Genomic DNA, 21210 nt, shown 5'->3' on the forward strand with positions numbered 1-21210 from the left:
TTAAACCCTGCCATCAATGAACACTCACACTCAAGACTCACTCCGTAACAAGCGAACCAATGGAGCTCAAACAGCTCGGCGCTGCAGTTTGTCTTTTCGCATAGCCATTATCCCTCGCTGGACATTTCTCTCACACTCAGACAAATTACATTACAATGGTAATGGGCTGCTGGTTTCTGATTGGATGGTTTGTAAAGTGCCCCCAGAGGAGCTGATGTGGATGTGTCGGGTTTTTAATCAATACTGATGTCTAGTCCAGGCTAGAAAACCAACTAAACAGCCTGAGGCAATGTGTTTTGTAACTTTACTCACTGCAATCTTTGATTCACTGGGCAGTTTTTAAACACATCCATGGTGGTGACCACTGTGCTGGAAGACACTTTTTAAACATTGGTCGAATGCTTTCGTAGAATCTGACAGGTAGTGATTTGGTGCCATATTGTGGTTGAGCAAATGTGCACAAATCAGTCAAGCGGAAACGAATGTACATCAAAAACATGTCTGAGAAATGGATGTTTGTTAACATGATTCTGACAGGGCCAGTGTGAAACAAATGTTCAATGGAACTTGTTTAGGCACTAGATAAAACAATGATGTTCAAGCTCCAAATATTACAAAAACAATGCAGATGGAAAAATATTTATAGTATTTACTATAGTGTTTTTGAACTATACTATACAAAAAAAAAAACTTGAATTAATCAGTTGTGGTAATTCTAGATGCTGTGGTTATACAGCAACTATAGTAATGTAAACAACCCAATACTGTGCTAGTTTCTACAAATATATGATGCGATATATTATACTGCACATTATATTTTACTGTAGTAAAGACTAAAGTACATTACTACAGCATGTATTACAGTTTTTCAGTTCACTATAGGTAATACTACAGCATACTATTGCATTTATTAAAGGGCCATGAAACCCTCCTCTTTCAGTTCAAGTCTACCTCAGATTTTTTTTAAAAATTGCTCAAAGACGGGCGTGGAGCTCTGTGAACAGAGGGAGGAGTGGGCGTGGCCAGCAGTGCAGTGGAAAAAGAGTGGAGCGAACAACTGTTGTCAGTTGTCTTATAAAATGAGCCGTGAGGAGACCCATGATTTTATAGTTTACAAAGTTAAAATGCAACGAAATAAACAGTAAGTAATTTAATGTCCTGCTACATTTGTTATTCCTAATTTAATATACACATAACCACAATTTGTTATATCATTATAAAGATAATCGCATTTATATAAACACTATAAATGAGGAGGACTTCTCTCCTCCTCAATCCCCGAGTCTAAATGCAGACACAGTGGATAGCAGTACAGCTGGTCTCTTGCTCTATTTCAACCATTAGCCCTGGCAGTAATCTGAAGTATTTTAAACATGTGCGAACACAGCAGCACAGAAATAGGCGATGTGTCTGAATGGTAACAAACTCAACTGATAAAAGACAAAGTACGCCATTTTCCAATTCTCGTACAGCTCTCCCAACAAAAATTTTTGCTGCAAACCAACAGCTTTGCCGAATCACTCTGGACAACATCGCAAGGAAAAACATGCAACAAACCCCGTGGATCATGGAAACAAACACACACGATCCGTGATGTGAGCGGACGCGATTATTATTAGTTTGATACGAGGGAATGATGCGCAAAAGGAAAGCCCCACCTCCTTGTGATCTGTATAAAACAACAGTGGGTAAAGCTGGTCTTGTTTCAAATTCAACTAACAAATCAACCCTTACACTGTTTCAGAAAGAGGTTGTCTCAAAATCATATGTTATTGCTTATTGGAGCAATTAAAAAAAAATTCTTTACTGCTTTATCCCCTTGGCTTCCACTATGTTTCTTTTGTATTTCACAGTGTTTCCCTATACTGTAATTATTACTATCCATATATTGTTCAATAAAAAAGGTACTATTCCTCTAATAAGCCATACAGTAAAAAAGAAAGCCCCACCCCCTACTCAATATTCTGTTTCAGTAGGGTATATGCACAGGTAGTGTTTCTTCCCATACTGGTTAAGAAGTTTGGCCAGAGGAGAAATGGTCATGCTCAACTGGGCCTGGTTTCTCTCAAGGTTTTTTTTCCTTTACTTTCGTCAATTGGTGAAGTTTGTTCCTTGCCACTGTCGCCACTGGCTTGCTTGGTTTGAGACTTGTGGAGCTGTGCATTGATAGATAGCTCTTCAGTGTGAAAATTAAACCACACAGAACTGAAATAAACTGATCTTCAACTTTGAAAACTGGACTGACACAGTTTCAATTTACTAGAATCTTCTATGTTAAGCTGCTTTGACGCAATCTGCATTGTAAAAGCGCTATAGACATCAACGGGAAACTTCCAGTGAACGGTTAATGTGACTTTTTTCAGTTTTATAAGGTTCCTTTTACAGCATCGATGTTGTAATGTAATTAAAATATAATTTGTTAAATGGGTGTTCGCATTCATTGAGTTGTTCAAGCATAAAATGAGATAAAAAGCCTTTTACATGGATGCGCTGTCAGTAGCATTAGGCCAGCGCAGAAACTCCATTGAAAATACTGGGCTAAAATAAATGTTCATGCTTTGATGACATGGCACAGAAAAATGGAATTTAATGAAATTCTTCTTGTACAATCTGAGACCCACTTTATATCATAAATCAACTAGAGAGTGAAGATCGTTGATTTCTAAAACCTAAGACCTTAAATGCGTCGATTTTGCAACAGCATACAGTTCACCAGAAGTGTTAGACCCAGGGCAGGTTACAGAAAAATGAAAAGTCCTTCTGCATACCCTGTTGAAAGTACATCATTAAACTAAAATAAAAGCCTCAGCAGCTTTGAAAATGTAAATTTGAAAATATTCACAACAGAAAGTTTATATTTATATGAAAAATAAATATAAAACAAACAGAAATCATTGTGGCATGATCCTATTCACCTTATTCTTCGCGTATGAGTGGGCGCAGCCATTTGAATCATTTTGGCTCGAGACTTCCGGTCTCATTCACTTCCATTCCTTTTTAAACGTTAAAAACAGCTCGTTTTGCTGCTTGGTGTTGCAAACTGATATTTTCTTATTATATTATTATACTTTGTCTGTATTGTCATGCAAACACTTGTTTGTAAAGTAGTTTGACTGTTTTCTGCCGTTTATTATTCCTAGTCATTTCTCCCATAGGCAGCTGAATCGGAAGTTCTAAAACAATAGCAAAAACCTGCGCACTTCTGCACTAAAGAATAGCTAAATAAGTGAAAGCAATAATATTTATGTGTCCCTCTCATTTGGCAACAATACAAATGTGCATGTGCTTTACACAAGTGTTATTAGCTTGCATTTTATAACTTACTGTAGTGTAATTTTTAATCTTTTATTCCGGAAAATACGCTAACAATTGATTATGTTTGCATGTCTCATTAAAAATGATTATTCTATTTCATTTTTATTCATTACAGTGACTGACTGCTACTTTTAATGTTTTTAGTGAACAATAACAACACTGATTTAAAAAGTCATGAGGGTAAGTAAATGACAGAATTGGGTGAACTGTCCCTTTAAATAACCCCAATGAAGACAGCAGCAGTCCGGCTACAAAACTAGCAGCGACAGCACCACACATATGCTGGTTACTTGGGATTTTCCAGAAGACAGTTCAATTGACTTTATCATCCGCAGAGCAGTTGGAGAGACGACCACCACAACAGCAGCAGCAACACAGCAACAGCTAAACAAGCGGTGAGAAAATAGCTGCTGGTCGATGTAGTTTTTCAACCACCATCCATCTGTCATCGACGCTTATGCATCTAGTCAATATTAGCTAGCGTGGTGAGGCCTGTCGCTAATTAGCTGGTCAAACAGATAGAAGTCCAGTACAGTGCGAGCAGCTCAAAGGGCCGCCATCAATAATGAAAGAGGCTGTGTGTGTAATAGCCGGTCATAAATATTTTAGTGTGTGCTCTGCCGAGACCTCTGATCGCCACTGAGGTGCTGCTCAAGGCATTGGAGAGGGTTTAAGTGCAACTTCATTAGCCGCGATGCTTCACTGTGAATGCTGATGGTTCGTCGATGTGTTTTGATGTGGGAATGTGAGAAGCTTTCAATACAACGTTAAGAATGTTCGTTTAAAGAGGTGCTTGTTTAAGCTTAATTGGCAGTGATGTCCGTTTTAAATGCTATTCTATTGCAGACTAACAGATAAGTGTAATATATTTCTCTCAAAAATGTAGACAAGCATTGTGTGATTACATTTTATTATAAAACTATACACATATAAAGCACATACGTACAGGGTTGCCAGGTCCAATAAATTTTACGGCCCAATGACAAATCAAATCCCACCCAAATGAGTGAAAAGTAGCCCAAATAACGTACTATCATTTGTTGGATTTCCAAAAAGGTAAAGGTTTACCATATCTTCTCTGATATTTTGGATACACGTACTTGTATATACAGTGTTAAATTAGTGACTGATTTTACTGCACACCAGCAGTGTTGGGTAAGTTACTTTTAAAAAGTAATAACTACTGACTACTACTGGAAACTTGTAATCTGATTACATTACTAATTACTTTTATTCATTCATTCATTTTCTTTTCAGCTTAGTCCCTTTATTAATCCGAGGTTGCCACAGCGGAATTAACCGCCAACTTATCCAGCACATGTTTAATGCAGCGCATGCCCTTCCAGCTGCAACCCATCTCTGGGAAACATCCACACACACTCACTCACACTCATACACTATGGACAATTTAGCTTACCCAATTCACCTGTACCGCATGTCTTTGAACTGTGGGGGAAACCAGAGCACCCGGAGGAAACCCACGCAAACACAGGGAGAACATGCAAACTCCACACAGAAACGCCAACTGACCAGCACTGGTCAGCAATCATTTCAGCTCGCGTTCTCCAGCTATTTAAAAGTGCATGGTTATTAACTGACGTTGCAGCAGAAAAACATGATCTAAAAGAAGCATTTTTTTCTTCTAAAAACTATATTTGTAACTCAAGTAATGCATTATATTGGCTTTAGTAACTGTATTCAAATCACACTAATTTAAATTGTAGTTTGTTACATTACTGCGTTCTCCAAAAATGTTATTAGAATACAGTAGCGCGTTACTGTGGAACACATCACACCCAACTCTGCACACCAGACAACACTTCTCAGAGGTGGGAGTGGCGTTCTGGTCATGAAATTTGTTGCAGTGGTATTGGGTTGCCAGATATGTATTCTGGGAATAGAGTACATTAAGAAATTATTCAGTTTTTATTTTGTCATTTTGCAAGCTCTTGCATCCCTGCTGAAAAATCCATCTTAAACCAGCCTAGGCTGGTTGGCTGGTTTTAGCTGGTTGACCAGCCTGGTTTTAGAGGGGTTTTGGCCATCTCCAAGCTGGTTTCCAACTATTTCCAGCCTGGTCTTAGCCGGTCAGGCTGGAAAATGACCAGCTAAATCCAGCTAAAACCAGATTGACCACCTTGTTTTGTCTGGACTCCCAGCCTGGCTAGGCTGGTCAAGCTGGTTTTAGCTGGTCATTTTCCAGCATAACCAGCTAAGACCAGGCTGGAAATAGTTGGAAACCAGCCTAGGCTGGTTTAAGCTGTTTTTTTCAATAGGGATGTAATAAAAGAAGTCCAAAAAATACTAAAAGAGCCCAATTGTTCAGGAATACAGCAACCATGGCAACACACAGTCCTGATCACAGTTCTTGTAAAAAAAAAAGTGTCCATTTACAGATTAGAACGACTAAAATTCACAATTGAGTTGTTTGACTGATTTAATTAGGCGGCAAAGGCTAATATGTAGCTTGTCATGCTAACAGTAAAACATTTACATTTTGTTCTTGCTTTCCCTAAGAATCAAACCCACAACTTTCGCATTGTAGTCACCATATACTACTATCTGGGCTACAGAAATGCTTAAAAATAAGTAAAATTGCTCTAATCTTTCGTACAGTAACCTTTGGTGCTTTCTTATATGATTTACTTAAGGTAAACATAAGCTGCATCCTAAATGGCACACTATTTATGATGTACTTTTCCACTTACACACTCAACAGCATAGTATATGAATGTAGTGTCGTCCCAAATGAAACATTAATGGTTTTTTTACCAAGCGGAAATTTCAAACAGTTTCCCAGATGATGAGTATAACCGCATTCACCATCGGTAGGCGGTAATTCTCAATCCAAAGCAAATAAAGTAATCCAACATGTGCCCGAAAGCTCCGCCCAGTGGCGGACTTAACCAATAAGTGAGGTAAGCAGCCGCTTAGGGCCCCGGGGAATTAAGGGCCCCTGACAAATGCCAAGAAGCCTATTAATCATATAGCTCTATAAAGGTTAGAAGATAAAGGTTCCTTCAAATATTAAAAACATTAAAATATGTAAAATATACTTTATATATAAAAAGAAGCATGTAAAATTTAGCTTTTTAAATGTTTTTTTACCATTATTATTGCATATATATTTGTTATTAAAGTGTCAGGAACAATACATTTAGCTTTCAAAGCGGTTAACTTGTTTGTGTTTCAAAATATCTTTCTTTTTTAAATGTCCACTATAGTGGACACCAGGACCATCTTAATGTAATTAATGACTGCATGTTGTAGGGGGCAGAACTGAAGCAGAGATGATTCTTTATAAAATAGTTGAGGGAGATTCTTATTTAGAGTCTGACAATCAGACAATTAGAGAATGACAATCAGTTTTAGATTGCTTTTATGTTATATTTGTTTTGGATTAACATCACTTTTTCTTTTTTTTTTTTTTTAAGTTCGGCTCACTTTCAGACTAAACTGTTTCAGGAATTTCAATACAAAATGAAAAAAAAAGGCTTTTGTTTTGTTTTTGTTACATTTAATATTGTATTAATATCCCTTAATATCCCAGCCATATCTTGTAGAGTTTTGTTGTCTGAGTGGTCGTTTCGAACTAAAATTGTCCTGTGGTCCACAACAGTGGATATGCTGTAAAATAAAAAAAAAAATTAAATGTAAAAACTCTAAATTGTAAAAATTTTTAAACCCCAAAGATGTAGGAAATCACAGAAAAAAAATTATTTTCTTTGGGTCTCAGGAGGATATATATATATATATATATATATATATATATATATATATATATATATATATATATATATATATATATATATATATATATATATATATATATATATATATATATATATATATATATATATATATATACATACATATACATACATACATACATACACACACACACACAATATATTAACATGCAGTTTATTTTTCAAAAATGCTAGGGCCCCATATCTGTAATTGCTTATCTGTAATTGCTGCGACCCTTGAGTGTGTGACGTGTCCAACAGTCAACACTTTATATTACCGGTTGAATAAGTGCATCATCCAGATGTTTAAAGTGCACTTATTCTTCTTAGAGTTTTCAGTATAACTGCACTACTTGCACTATTTATACTACAAAATGGCATAGAATAGTGCATAAGTATGCGATTTGGGACGCACCTATACAATAGTAGTCTCTCTCTCAGGCTAAACTGGCTAGGATTACAATTTTAAACTGGTCAGTGTCAGACAACAGCTGTCCATCCAGCTAAATGCTGACCAGTTAAGATCAACAAGCACATTATTATGCTGCTTTTATTGTTTTAGCAGGGTAATGTGAATACAGTAAGTTGCACCAACATGAACTTGTGTACCAGCAACTTCTAAAAAACACATTACCTTTTCTTAGTAGGTGTCCTCCTTGGGCTGGGCAATTAATTAGAAAAATAATTGCAGTTACGATTACGGCTGCCATGATTGCATTTGCCAATCAGACGTGTTTGAATTAGTCTCTGCTTAATAGAGTACTGTAGGAATGAGTCCTGAAACCTAAAAAACAAGTTAATATTGATGAACGTCTGAGTTAAATGTCCTAAAGTCAATAGGTTTCTTAATAGGGTTTTGGGTAAACGCCTGAAATAACGTCTGTGGTTAACACGGTTTAAGATATTTTCACATTTAATTCTGCACCCTAAAGTAAATCGACTTCACAAAAGCTTTACAAAAAGGTGGTTGCTATCACATGGTTAAAGGGATAGTTCCCCCAAAAATGAAAAAAGTCTATCATCATTTACTTACCCTTCACTTGTTCAAAACCTATTTGTTCTTCTGTTGAATACAAACAAAACACCCATTGACACCCACAATTAATAGTAATTTTTTATTATTACTACGGAAGTTAATGTGTACCAGCAGCCAGCATTCTTCAAAAGTCTGACAGAATCTATCTGTGACATTGATAGTATACATTAAATGACATCTGTACTGTAAATATCACCATAGTTTTTCTAGAATTGCACTTTATAACCTATACCTATATACTGCATTTGCTGCTGTTGCACTCCCGGTTAGACCTAAAGTGCATTTCGTTGCCTTATACTTGGTAATGTGTAATGTCAATAAAGTTGAATCTAATCTAATCTAAACAAGCATGAATAATTTGAATGACATTGTACAGAATAGAGTCAATTCTTGAATTGGATCACAGAAGTTGTTTAGATCATCATATACAGTGTTTTCCCTACCATTATATGGGGGCGCCCCACTCCCCCAACGGCTCCCCCCCCCCTTTTGAATTTAATTTATTGGTATATTCTATTTAGCACCAGATCACAACTTCTTTTAATAAAAAAGCTATATAGCCGTATATATAATATCTTATTTACACAACGGCATGTGATTTCTGTCTCTACATGGTTGCGTAATTACAAATTTCTGCTCTCTGAATCGCACATGGTGGAGTTCTACACAGCCACTCTCTGCTGTTTGGGAATGAGAGAGTGCGCCACATCTGACAGGACCGAAGACGCACGCGCTTTTCCATATATTATGCATAGCCTACAGCAGCCAAAACAAAGGTAAATGATGTGTGGGAGCGTAATGCGCTCGCGTCACAGCAGCTAAAATATATACAGATTTGATGGGACCTCTGTTTAGTTTATTGGTGCGACCCGCGCGAGTGATGCACTCTTTGTTGCAAGTGCAGCCATTGTATTTCCAGTGCTTTGAGCTGCTGTGACGCTCCATCTAGCATCTCATCCAACCTGACCTCTCCCGGAAGGTCCGCGAGTCTCCCGCAAATTTATACCGGCCCTGTGTTCCCCCAAAATGAGTTAAAATACTCGGAAATCATGGCGACTAGAGTAAATGAGCAAGACAACAGATCGGGAGAGGCACAGTGATGGTCTAAGCATTACATTTCTTTGGTTAAAATGAATAGAGCAGTAAAGATATCGCAAGTGCAAATCCCATTCTCTCTCTTATTGAGAGATCTGCTGTCAATAGTGGGAGACCAGCAAAATATTTCGATGGTCTTGCATGTATTTAGGCCTTTTTACATATAACAACTGAAAGTTCTGTTTTGACAACATTGCAAATTCACTAAAAGCTGGCTGGAATTATTAGATAAATAAAACTTTATTTTTTAACATGAATATTTAATAATATAAATACACTCATTGCTATAAACAGTAGTTTATAGACCTATTTCCTTTTAGTAAAGAAGTATTAGATTTATAGGTGAGCATGTTAATTATTATGCATCAAATGTGAGCTCCAAACTTGTTCTTGATTGAGACATGTTGAATTCTTCTTTCATCATTTGCAATGTTTCCAAATTGCATTGTAATTTTTCATAACAATTTTTATATCTGTGTTATATTATTTTCTGTGGCAGTTCCTTCCATTGTGGCGACCCCTGATAAATAAGGGACTAAGCTCAAGTAAAATGAATGGATTAATTGTTTTCTGTAAAGCTGCTTCTGGCCATGACACAGTCACACCTAAATGGTTATAAGTGACGTGTTTAAGGGATTATATATATATATATATATATATATATATATATATATATATATATATATATATATATATATATATATATATATATATATATATATATATATAAGGATGCTGCATCCTTCATTTATTCTTTTAGGTAGGGCAAGATCTCTTAAGGTTCATACTTAGAGGGAAAATGTGCTCAATGCATTATAAAGCTTGAAGCATTAGAATCAGTGCTCAGTATCAGCCAATCAACATGACAAGGAATCGGTACTCCATATCAGCTTCAAAAGAAGTATAACTAAGTAAAGGTCAAGTATAAAAGTATAGTTTGTTTAGTCAGTAATTAAGCTCAAGAAGTGACAAAAGCTGCACACTTTGTAGATGAAAAGATAGAGTTCAAATATTGTTCAGTTTTTTTACTGCTGAAAAAAAAAAACAGTAAACCTAGGGAAAACACTGATATACTAACTTCTCATTAATCTCCTTTTACAGTCTTGCCTGTGTTTATGCTTGCACTTTTGCCAAAAGTCATCCAAACTCCAAGTTTGTAGTTTTACCACAAACCAAACTTAGCCTCTGATATCTCCAAAATCTGTGTTTGTTTTGCTGTCTGTGTCTCTTTGCCTGTTCACAACATGTGTTAGCAGAGCATTTAAATGAGTACAAATTTAAATCAGGTTCATGCATCCTTAGACTTTTGTTTATCAACTATTGTTTTTATTTATTTTTTCATTTATTTTTGATTACCAAACAAATTTAAATAATTCCTACTGAACATTATAATGCCACCACAAATGTTTTCCACTCTAGTAACAAAAATTATATTGAGTCATAATGGCAGTAAAATATTAATTGACAGCTTCGTTGATTTCATTCATTCATTTTCCTTCGGCTTAGTTCCTTTATTCATCTGGGGTCGCCACAATGGAATGAACCACCAACTTATCAAGCATATGTTTTACGCAGCAGATGCCCTTCCAGCTGTAACCCAGTAGTGTAACATTCATACACGCTCATCCACACACATACACCACGACCAGTTTAGTTTATTCAATTCACCTATAGCGCTTGTCTTTGGACTGTGGAGGAAACCAGAGCACACGGAGGAAACACACACAAACACAGGGAGAACATGCAAACTTCACACAGAAATGCAGACCCAGCTGGAACTCGAATCGGCGATCTTCTTGCTGCGAGCCACCATTGATTTATCAACAATATATTTATCAATCTAAATGCATGGTCTAAAGCGCATGTCCCCTTTTGCTCTTACACATTTTTTTCAGTAGTAGTTTGGTAATACATGCTTCAGTAAATCAAATTCATGAATGTATTTAAATTGCATCTAATTTATTTTTTAAAAACGTATACGTTTTCAGTGTTTTGAGGGATTTAATTACTGTTTTAGTGGCCTCTGTAAGTTAAACTATACAAATTATGTGTCTAATTTTTCACTACAGATATAAACACCTATTTTACAAGAAACGTGTTTTGTGAATACTTAAGATGTCTATTGGTGCTCTCTAGAACTGCCAGCTTCATGCTGTTGAATATTTTTCCTAGCATTGATTGGCACGATTATGCATTCACAATGGTATAAATCATTATAGGCGGCAACAAATTTATTTATATTATACAGTTTTAATTATTAATATTTAAGATATTGATCATAGATCAGAGAAAGCTATTTCTTACTATTAAAGGGCTGACACCCACCCCCCCCCCCCCCCCATACATATTATTTTTATGTTTTTCTGGAGGCATGAAGCGTCAATTAGGGGGGTCAAATCCCCCTGTAACTCGCACCCTGCTGACCACCAGAGAACAATGAGCATAAAGTGATGTTTATATCAAAGGAATCATAATGTAACCAGAACCGAATGCAGATGCTTTGATCAATAATTAGTTTTCTATCTAGTTCACCTCCGTTGCAATCCTCCAGCAGCCAGAGGTGAAGAGATGGGCACTGTCATCCGCTGGCTTCTAGCAGACGGCCTAATCCTGGATCCTCTGACAGCGGCTAGTCACCACATCCCCCGAGGCTAGTTACAGAACTAAAGCCTCAAAGAGCCGTCCACACCGGCTATACCTGTCAGACAGAGAGAGGGGGAGGACATGATGAGGCTATGTGAGAGCCGAACGTGTGAAGTCTGGCCAGACATAAGCGGAATGAGTCCAATGACAGAGCAATCAGGAAATAATGAACTAATGATGAAAAATAACTGGAGAAGACATGTCACACCAGGCTGAAATGAGAGCGACAGAGAAACGGAAAGAGGAAGAAGAGCACAATAATCAGACTTTGAGAAAACAACAGAAACGAGTGTCTGATCGACAGTGCAAGAGATTAATGGAGGACAGGAGCAACGAAGATGGAGATAAAGGGGAGAAGGGCTGTGTGTTATTGGAGGTGTGCAGGAAGAGTGGCATGTCTAAAGACTGATTTAAAGGAAGATTGGTGGGGGAGAGAGAAAACGTCAGGGTAAAATCACCCACCGCTCGTCAAAGTAGAGTTATTTATAGAGTGATGGCCTGTTCACCTCATCTATCTGTCACTTGGCATCTCTCTTTATGTAAAGGCCATATTTGCAGGTTTGAGGAATAAGATTTAAGGTGCTTTCACACCTTTTGATCCGAAATGGGATTAAAAGTGTTACAATGTTGCTTTTTGTACTTGGTATGGTTTGCTTTCACATGACCAAGTTTCAAAATGAAGCAAAATAGTTTAAACAAGTCACGTGCGAGTAAACTCTCCTCACATTGGTCAGACTTTGGTTTATTTTCCAAGATTTCACTCAGCTGTCAAACGACGTTATTTTTATTTAATAAATATGAAAAATGAGACATTGTAAGTGAAAAGGGGGTGGCTCAGTGGTTAGCACTGTCACCTCACAGAAAAAAGGTCGCTGGTTCGAGTCCCGGCTGGGCCAGTTGGCATTTCTGTGTGAAGTTTCTGTGCATGTTCTCCTTGTGTTGGCGTGGGTTTCTTCTGAGTGCTCCGGTTTTCCCCACAGTCCAAAGACATACGCTATAGGTGAATTGAATAAACTAAATTGGCCATAGTGTGTAGGTGTTTCCCAATACTGGGTGCGACCTCTGAAATAAAGACTGCCGAAGGAAAATGAATGAATAAGTGAAAAGGTGCACTTTAATTTTGATCGGTGACACCCACAGGCATAGTCATCACCAAATATAAATCAGAGGTAAGAATTTCTCATAGACTGCCTTATTTCAAATGTCGAGTGTTGTAAAATATGTATCAGTGCTAAATCAGAAGTTGAGTTAACCAAAAAGTGATATTGATATTATATTTATTTTTTTAATAGTTTAGTTAGACGACATGCTTTCACTTTCGTATTCGACATAAATCACTCTTTTACCGGTAGGTAACTGCTTTGTTTAGATGTTAGTAACTATAACTTTGACTTTTTATTTAGTTTGTGGTCTCGTTTTATCTGTAACACTGTAAGCTATGACATCAACTTGCCTTTTACAACAAAGATGGCGTTTTCGCATGTAAGTAACATCGTAAACAACAGTTCTTCGGCAGAAACAGTGACATAAATGTGCTGGATGGGATGTTTTTGGGATGCGGTACAGGTGAATTGGGTAGGCTAAATTGTCCGTAGTGTATAAGTGTGAAAGAGTGTGTATGGATGTTTCCCAGAGATGGGTTACAGCTGGAAGGACATTCACTTCATAAAACATGTGCTGGAGAGGTTGGCGGTTCATTCCGCTGAGGTGACCCCAGATTAATAAACGGGCTAAGCCGAAAAGAAAATGAATGAATGAATGAATGTTATTTACTAGTATTAGTAATATTGGTAAATATAAAGGTAGCAATGGATGACAACAAATAACCCAATGTTTAAGTCATATTCAACCCAGAAGCTTTCTGTTGTTCAGCTGCAAGAAATTTCTAATATATTTCTAATATATTAATTCGAGGTGTTGGTTAGAACACAAACTCCTTTTAATATGAAAATATAACTTCTATCGCGTGCCGTTGCTTTAATACAGAACACGATTTAAATCAGGCTTTAGGCTCGATCGTCAGACTCATTCCTTGGTCCTCAATCTGGCAACCTGCGCTTGCTTTTGTTTTGATCCAGGAATACAATACCTAGTTCAACCACTGGGTGTCAAACTTGCATAGTTCATCTTCAAATACATATCTGTTATATTTTTTAAAGAAACAGTTGATTTGACTGTTATATGTACAATAGGCTTTTGTTTTTTGTTAGATCGTTTTTTTTGGTATTACTTTAGTGTCATGCATGTCACCATGATGGTGTTTAGTTGGGAGAATTAATCTACAAATCTTTTATATATTTACTTCCTCTGAAAATAGAAAAAGGTTTCTTGTTACACATAGTTTTTGGTGGTTGTCAGGGTATTAAAAAGGTACAAAACAGACATTTGATTTTTATATTATGTTATATTATGGGTGGCGCAGTAGGTAGTGCTGTCGCCTCACAGCAAGAAGGTCGCTGGTTCGAGTTCCGGCTGGGTCAGTTGGCGTTTCTGTGTGGAGTTTGCATGTTCTCCCTGCGTTCGCGTGGGTTTCCTCCTGGTGCTCCGGTTTCCCCCACACTCCAAAGATATGCGGTACAGGTGAATTGGGTATAGGCTAAATTGTCTGTAGTGAATGAGTGTGTGTGGATGTTTCCCAGAGATGGGTTGCGGCTGGAAGGGCATCCGCTGCGTAAAAACGTGCTGGATAAGTTGGCGGTTAATTCCGCTGTGGCGACCCCGGATTAATAAAGAGACTAAGCCGAAAAGAAAATGAATGAATGAATGTCATATTATGTTATGTTATATTATGACTATTACTTTACTAGAAAAACGAATTATTACACCAAATTTAATTAAAAATTTTAAATTAGATTTTATGTATAAACTATATTGTTGCACTGTTCCACGGAGAACTACACCTGTGTGAACTTGATGGAATCAGACTTATCCACTAAAAGCATCTTGACACCAGATGGAAATATTTATTATTAACGCAATATTAATACCCATTTTAAATCAAAATGTTTTGTTTTATGATAGTACTGTAGCATTTTATAAGTTCTTTGTTTCTGTCACTGATTTTCTGTTCTTGACTGATTTTATTAAAAATCATCAGTATTCCTTTACACCTGGTTTACAAGTATAACATCCAGAAACAACTAAGTCTTATGTATTCTGTGTGAACGGAAGTGTTTTGTAACTGTGCAATGCATTCTGGGTATTTAGATTCCCATTGATCTCTATTGATTTATTGTATCATATACAGTTGAAATCAGAATTATTAGCCCCCTAAATTATTAGCCCCCCTGTTTATTTTTTCCCCAATTTCTGTTTAATGGAGTGAAGATTTTTTTTAACACATTTCTTAACATAATAGTTTTAATAACTCATTTCTAATAAAGATTTATTTTATCTTTGCCATGTTGACAGTAAATAATATTTGACTAGATATTTTTCAAGACACTTCTATACAGCTTCAAGTGACATTTGAAGGCTTAACTAGGTTAATTAGGTTAACTAGGCAGGTTAGGGTAATTAGGTAGGTTATTGTATAATGATGGTGTGTTCTGTGGACTATTGAAAAAAAATATAGCTTAAAGGGGCTAATAATTTTGACCTAAAATGTTTATTAAAAAGTTAAAACTGCTTTTATTCTAGCCGAAAAATAACAAATAAGACTTTCTCCAGAAGAAAAGATATTATCAGACATACTGTGAAAATGTCCTTGCTCTGTTAAACATCGTTTGGAAAATATTTGAAAAAGAAAATTTAAAGGGGGTTAAGAATTCTGATTTCCAGGGTATATACATTCATCAGCAATAAGCTGTAAATGCTCAGACTGCAAATACAGAAGAACATCCTATAAGCAGTAGATTAGTAGAACAAAGAGATAACTTCCAAAATAGTAATGGTTTTACAAACAAAAAACAAAAAATCACTGATCTTTTTGTGTGTTTTACATTTGGCTATGGTCAGCTCAATTTGGATAAGCTATCTGTTTATAAAGATAAATTTCATTTAATTGTTTTGCATTACACAATTTATTACCAAGGGCGACACGGTGGCACAGTGGGTAGCACTGTCGCCTTACAGCAAGAAGGTCTGGGGTCGGTTGGTGCTCCGGTTTCCCCCACAGTCTAAAGACATGCGCTATAGGTGAATTGAATAAGCTAAATTGGCTGTAGTGTATGTGTGTGAATGCAGGAGTGTATGGCTGTTTCCCAGTACTGAGTTGCGGCTGGAAGGGCATTCGCTGTGTAAAACATGTGCTAGATAGGTTGGCGGTTCATTTCACTGTGGCAACCCCTGATTAATAAAGAGACTAAGCCGAAAAGAAAATGAATGAGTTTATTACCAGAATAACTTTTTAACATTTAAAATTAGAATTCCAATGGTAAATATATTATCCTCAGCAAAGTGTGATTGGATTTATTATAAGTGGCTCTGCAGTTGATGTGCTTGTGCTCTTCAATAGTTTTCGGTGTCATCACTGTGAATTTTATAGTTTTGGTGTGGGGATTTTTAAAGCCATATCTTTATTATTGTCAGTAGCATGAAGTAAAATGAATTGAAATAGAATTTTTACTTGGTATTAAGATGCATCTACACGTGGCCTGAACGTTTGGAGCTTGTCTATTTTCGACCACTTTCAGAGGTAGTTGATAACAAATTCTTGGCAACAAATGCTTTCTCAATGTAGAGGCTTATGTGTGTTAAATGTGTTTATGCAATCACAAAAAAAAGGAAATGCCTACTCTGACCACAGACAGACATTTTTTATCATTACTATACATCTCGTTAAAGCACTCCAATGTCGTTAAACCAAATTATTTCATTTTGGTTTGATATAATTTTATTAAAAGCATGTTCAAAATGTAAAAAAAAAAAATAATAAAAATACTAATAATATTGATGGTGGGAATACAAATCCACCGCTTTCTAGTTCTGCTAGGTGACATCTAGTCTAAAAGTTAATAATAGACAACAAGGTTCCATAGTGATAAAGTTTTTTCAGTATAATCTTTGTAATCTCCCCTGTATTTGCGTTTTTTGTGTTCAGTCCTGGGGCATACGTTTATGATGCTATCCAAAGCAAGAAGGTGTTTTGGCCTATGAAATTTGGCTCTCCAGACTGGACAAAAGTGCCGAGGCTGAAGAAAAGAGCACTGCAGACAGAGGTACGGATAGGGTCAATATTTTTTTAATGAAAAAGTATGAATGCCACATAATATCCTTAGTAGATATGAATTCCTTTCATTTGGATCTTTATACACTTAGTGTTCATGCAGCTTTTCCATGACAAAGAATTTAGGAAACAGAGGAACAGAGTGGCATATCTACACTTGTTTTACTGATGATACTAAAATACTACTAGAAGAATTAAGTGTACAAACATTAAAGCTTTGAAGGACAAGTTTTACCCTCTTGTTTCTCATTTTAATTGTAGAAAATTAATGTGAACTATTCTGAAACCATTGGAGACGTAATGTTCTCATATTAAATGTTACAGGTACATAAAATGTAAATAATACAATAATTATTAATGTAACACGATAAAATTATAATGGTGGTTACATTATCCCCATGTTCTGGTTTTATTTTTAACTTGTCTATTTGAAACAATGGCTTAAATAAACAATGAAAGACATTTATCACCCTGTTCACAAATGAGTAACAAACACAAACGACAAGTCACATTTCTGATGGGTTGAAAACAGAAGATACTATAGGGGAAATCTAATCAAATAAAGCTTGTGAATTCCATCTAATATTATTGATTATTGACTAATATTATTAACAGTTTTATCATTCTATAAGTATCAGATGTCACTAGCATTATGGATGACAATGTTAGATGCAAATTTGATGTTGTTTTGAAATCAAGACAGTCAGTTTAAAATAAAATCTATTTTGCATTTTTGATTTGTTTTTGTTTTTTTATGTTGTTTTGACATAGAATTTTCTGCTGGGAAGTTTAATAATACACCACTGCATTTGAAAATTAAACCTATTTCTAAATTTTCAGCACCCATAATCACTGAATTAGGAAAACTGAGTATTGTTTGACTCTGCATGGAGCTTCAAAATGAAAGAAATCAGCCTTGTGATTTTTGTCCAATATGTTAAACTGGCAAAATCCATTTTTCATAACTTCTGGCCATCACATGCCACTGTGCTGAAACTGTCCAGGTAACCTGAGATCAAGGTTGTCATGACACCCACCAAGTTTAGTCTGACTATGCCAAACCACTGCAGACATATAGCCTCATGTCCTCTTTTGCTCTTTGCCAAATTGTGTGACATTTTGTCAGGCATCTAGATCCAGTTTATGAAAGTAACAAAAATAAAAAAGCTTTCTAGCCCTATAGATTTTCTTTGAAAGAATTTTTCACAACTTGCCACATGGTTCTATGGGCTGCCATAGACTAAAACCCCCCAAAATTGTATAAAATTCTAAAGTAGTTAAAAAATCACTGCATTACAACCCCCGTTAGGCCCCTAGTAAAAATATTCATATGTTTAAGGAATAAAAAAAAATGGCATACATATTTAACAGTGTTAATCAGAGTTGTGCAGAATTGTGTCTGCCAAAAATATCTAAAAAGAGGCCTGACATAAGCTTGGATCTTCTAATTCCCCTTTTTTTTCTTCTTTTTTTTTGCACTTTAAAATGTTTCCTATTTTGCTGTGGGGAATTTTTATTTTTATTTTTGCCTTTTGAAGAAGAAAGTCATCTAAATACATTTTTTTCAAAAGAAATGTACTCTTAACATCTATAAAAGAACTATATTTAATGCCTCCTCTTATTTTTATTCTGAACTGACACTGTTTTAGTTCACTATAATCTACACAATCTACATTGTAAAAGCGCCATACAAATAAAGATGTATTGAATTGAGATGAATTGAATTCTTGTAATTGTCTTTATTGTAGACAATTAAGGGCCGGGATGTTGGAGCCATTTGTGATATTTACATAATTGTATACTTTATTTGTTTATTTGTTGTATGGTTAATGAGTAATTTAAGATGAGTAATATTGTGCTGTATTTTTCTATGTCACTGATCGAGTGGTTTAGTGATATGGATTATCTCCACCTACATTCTACACCTACATCAGTTCACCTGCTTACGTAAGGGCACACAGGTGATGGGTGATCAATGTTTTGACCATGTTTTGTTTGTGGCATTTGTAAGACAAATAAATTAATTATCAGATATAAATGCTTGAGTGAGTTGTAAAACATCACTGCTCCTGTCAAAATGGCTCCACATTTACCTGATGATGTCGGAGACTGTTATAGTAATCAATTAATAGATATTTATTAGCCCTCTTTTGAAATGTTTTTTTTTCTTTTCAAAAAAAAATTCCTAAAGGCTGTTTAACGGAGCAAGGACATTTACATCACAGTACAGTATCTCCTGTTAGATCATCTCTGCATTATACAGTAAAATTTCACATGCAGGGCGAACACATTTTTTTTTCAACTGTATATAAATTTAAATAATCTGTTCTTGACAATGAGTGTATGTTAATTACTAATGCATAAATTCAAAGATGAAGAAATTAATAAAACAGAAATTCTGTAATTAGTACCATTTAAGATTTAATTAAAGCAGGGGTCTCAAACTTAAATCGGCTGACAATTCATAGAAGGGGCGTTTTAACATTTCAAGCACAAGAAAAAAGTGGAAACCTGAAATAATAGATGCGTTTTAGGACAACAGACATGACGTTTAAATTTCAAGCATTACCTGTCACCAATGATAATGCATCACTGTGTCACACATCAGCTGCTGAAATATATCTGTGGTTGTTGTGTGTATAGCCGAGCATTAGACACACACTCAGTCATTCTTCCACAGAGTATATGCAGTCAAAATTCTAGCTTTTTGTTTCTTGTTGTACATATTGAAGGGGGAGTTTAAATTACTATGAAAATACTACAAATAATAGACATTCATTCATTCATTCCTTTTTGTGGTCGCCACAGTGGAATGAACCGCCAACTCATCCAGCACATGTTTTACGCAGCGGATGCCCTTCCATCCACAATCCACCACTGGGAAACATCCATACAAACTCATTCACACACATACACTATGGACAATTTAGCCTTACCAATTCACCTACAGCACATGTCTTTGGACTTGTGGGGGAAACCGGAGCACCCGGAGGAAACCCACGCGAACACTGGGAAAACATGGAAACTCCTTACAGAAACGCCAACTGACCCAGTCGAGGCTCGAACCAGCAACCTTCTTGCTGTGAGGCGAACATGTTACCAACTGCGCTACCATGCAGCCCCCAAATAATAGACATAATAATTATTATTCTGTCTCAACCAATTGTATTGTCCTGATAGCATAAGAACAGCGGAAAGCAGTTTGGGTAACTTAAGTGACTTTTAAGTGGCAATTGTTCTTCTCAATATCTTTCCTTTTTTGTAAAACTACAACAAAGAGGGGGAAAGTATGTACATATTCACATTTACTTTAACAAGTTTAATTCAACTAGCAGCACAATTTTACTAATGTACATAGTTTTTATGCAAATCTTAATTAGCATATGAGGAAAATCTATTAAATGAGACCATTTGAATGGAATATTTGTAAAATGATCATATTTGTTACACCACCACCAGCATAACGTGCAAGCCACAAAGAAGTGTTTGTACAACAAAATACAAGTGGTATAAAACTGATAATAATCAAACAACCATTGAAAATTTACAGAAGTAGAGCTTAAGTAAAAATAGAGCACTTATGGACTTATATTTTAACGTTTAAATCAGCCACACAATTAAAATGCATTTGTGTTGGTCTTGACTGCACACTGAGAGAAAATGAAAGTAAAACTAATCTGAAGGCAGTACTTTAAATGTCAACTAGGTGGCGGGTCAAAACCACAAGGCCAGACGCGATGCTAGAATCTCGTTATATTTTTGCCGTCAGTTGTAGGCTGGAGGCAGGAGGAGGGAGGGCTGTAAATGGCCCGCGGGATGGCAGTTTGAGACCCCTGAATTAAAGCATTTGAATAAATTAAATTTACCAATACTGGGTTAAGGCTGGAAACGTAAACCAGCAGCGTAAAACGTATACCGGTATAGTTGGTGGTTCATTCCACTGTGGCGACCCCTGAAATAGAGACTAAGTCAAGGGAAAATAAATAAAAGAAATACGATTTTAAATAATAAATACATTTTGGAGAAAAACCAAGCACAGCGAATTTCAGAAGGCTTTACCCAAACACAACACATTGCATCATCCTACTTTGTGAACCACTAGTCAGAATGTCAACACAGTATACACTTGTTTTCAGTCAGAACCGCTGAGCGTCACACAAAAACAGAGTGTTTTTTTGCCTCCTGGTTCTGTGTTCCACCCAATG

This window comes from Danio aesculapii, chromosome 23 (assembly GCF_903798145.1).
Source record: "Danio aesculapii chromosome 23, fDanAes4.1, whole genome shotgun sequence".
In the NCBI taxonomy this organism is placed as follows: domain Eukaryota; kingdom Metazoa; phylum Chordata; class Actinopteri; order Cypriniformes; family Danionidae; genus Danio; species Danio aesculapii.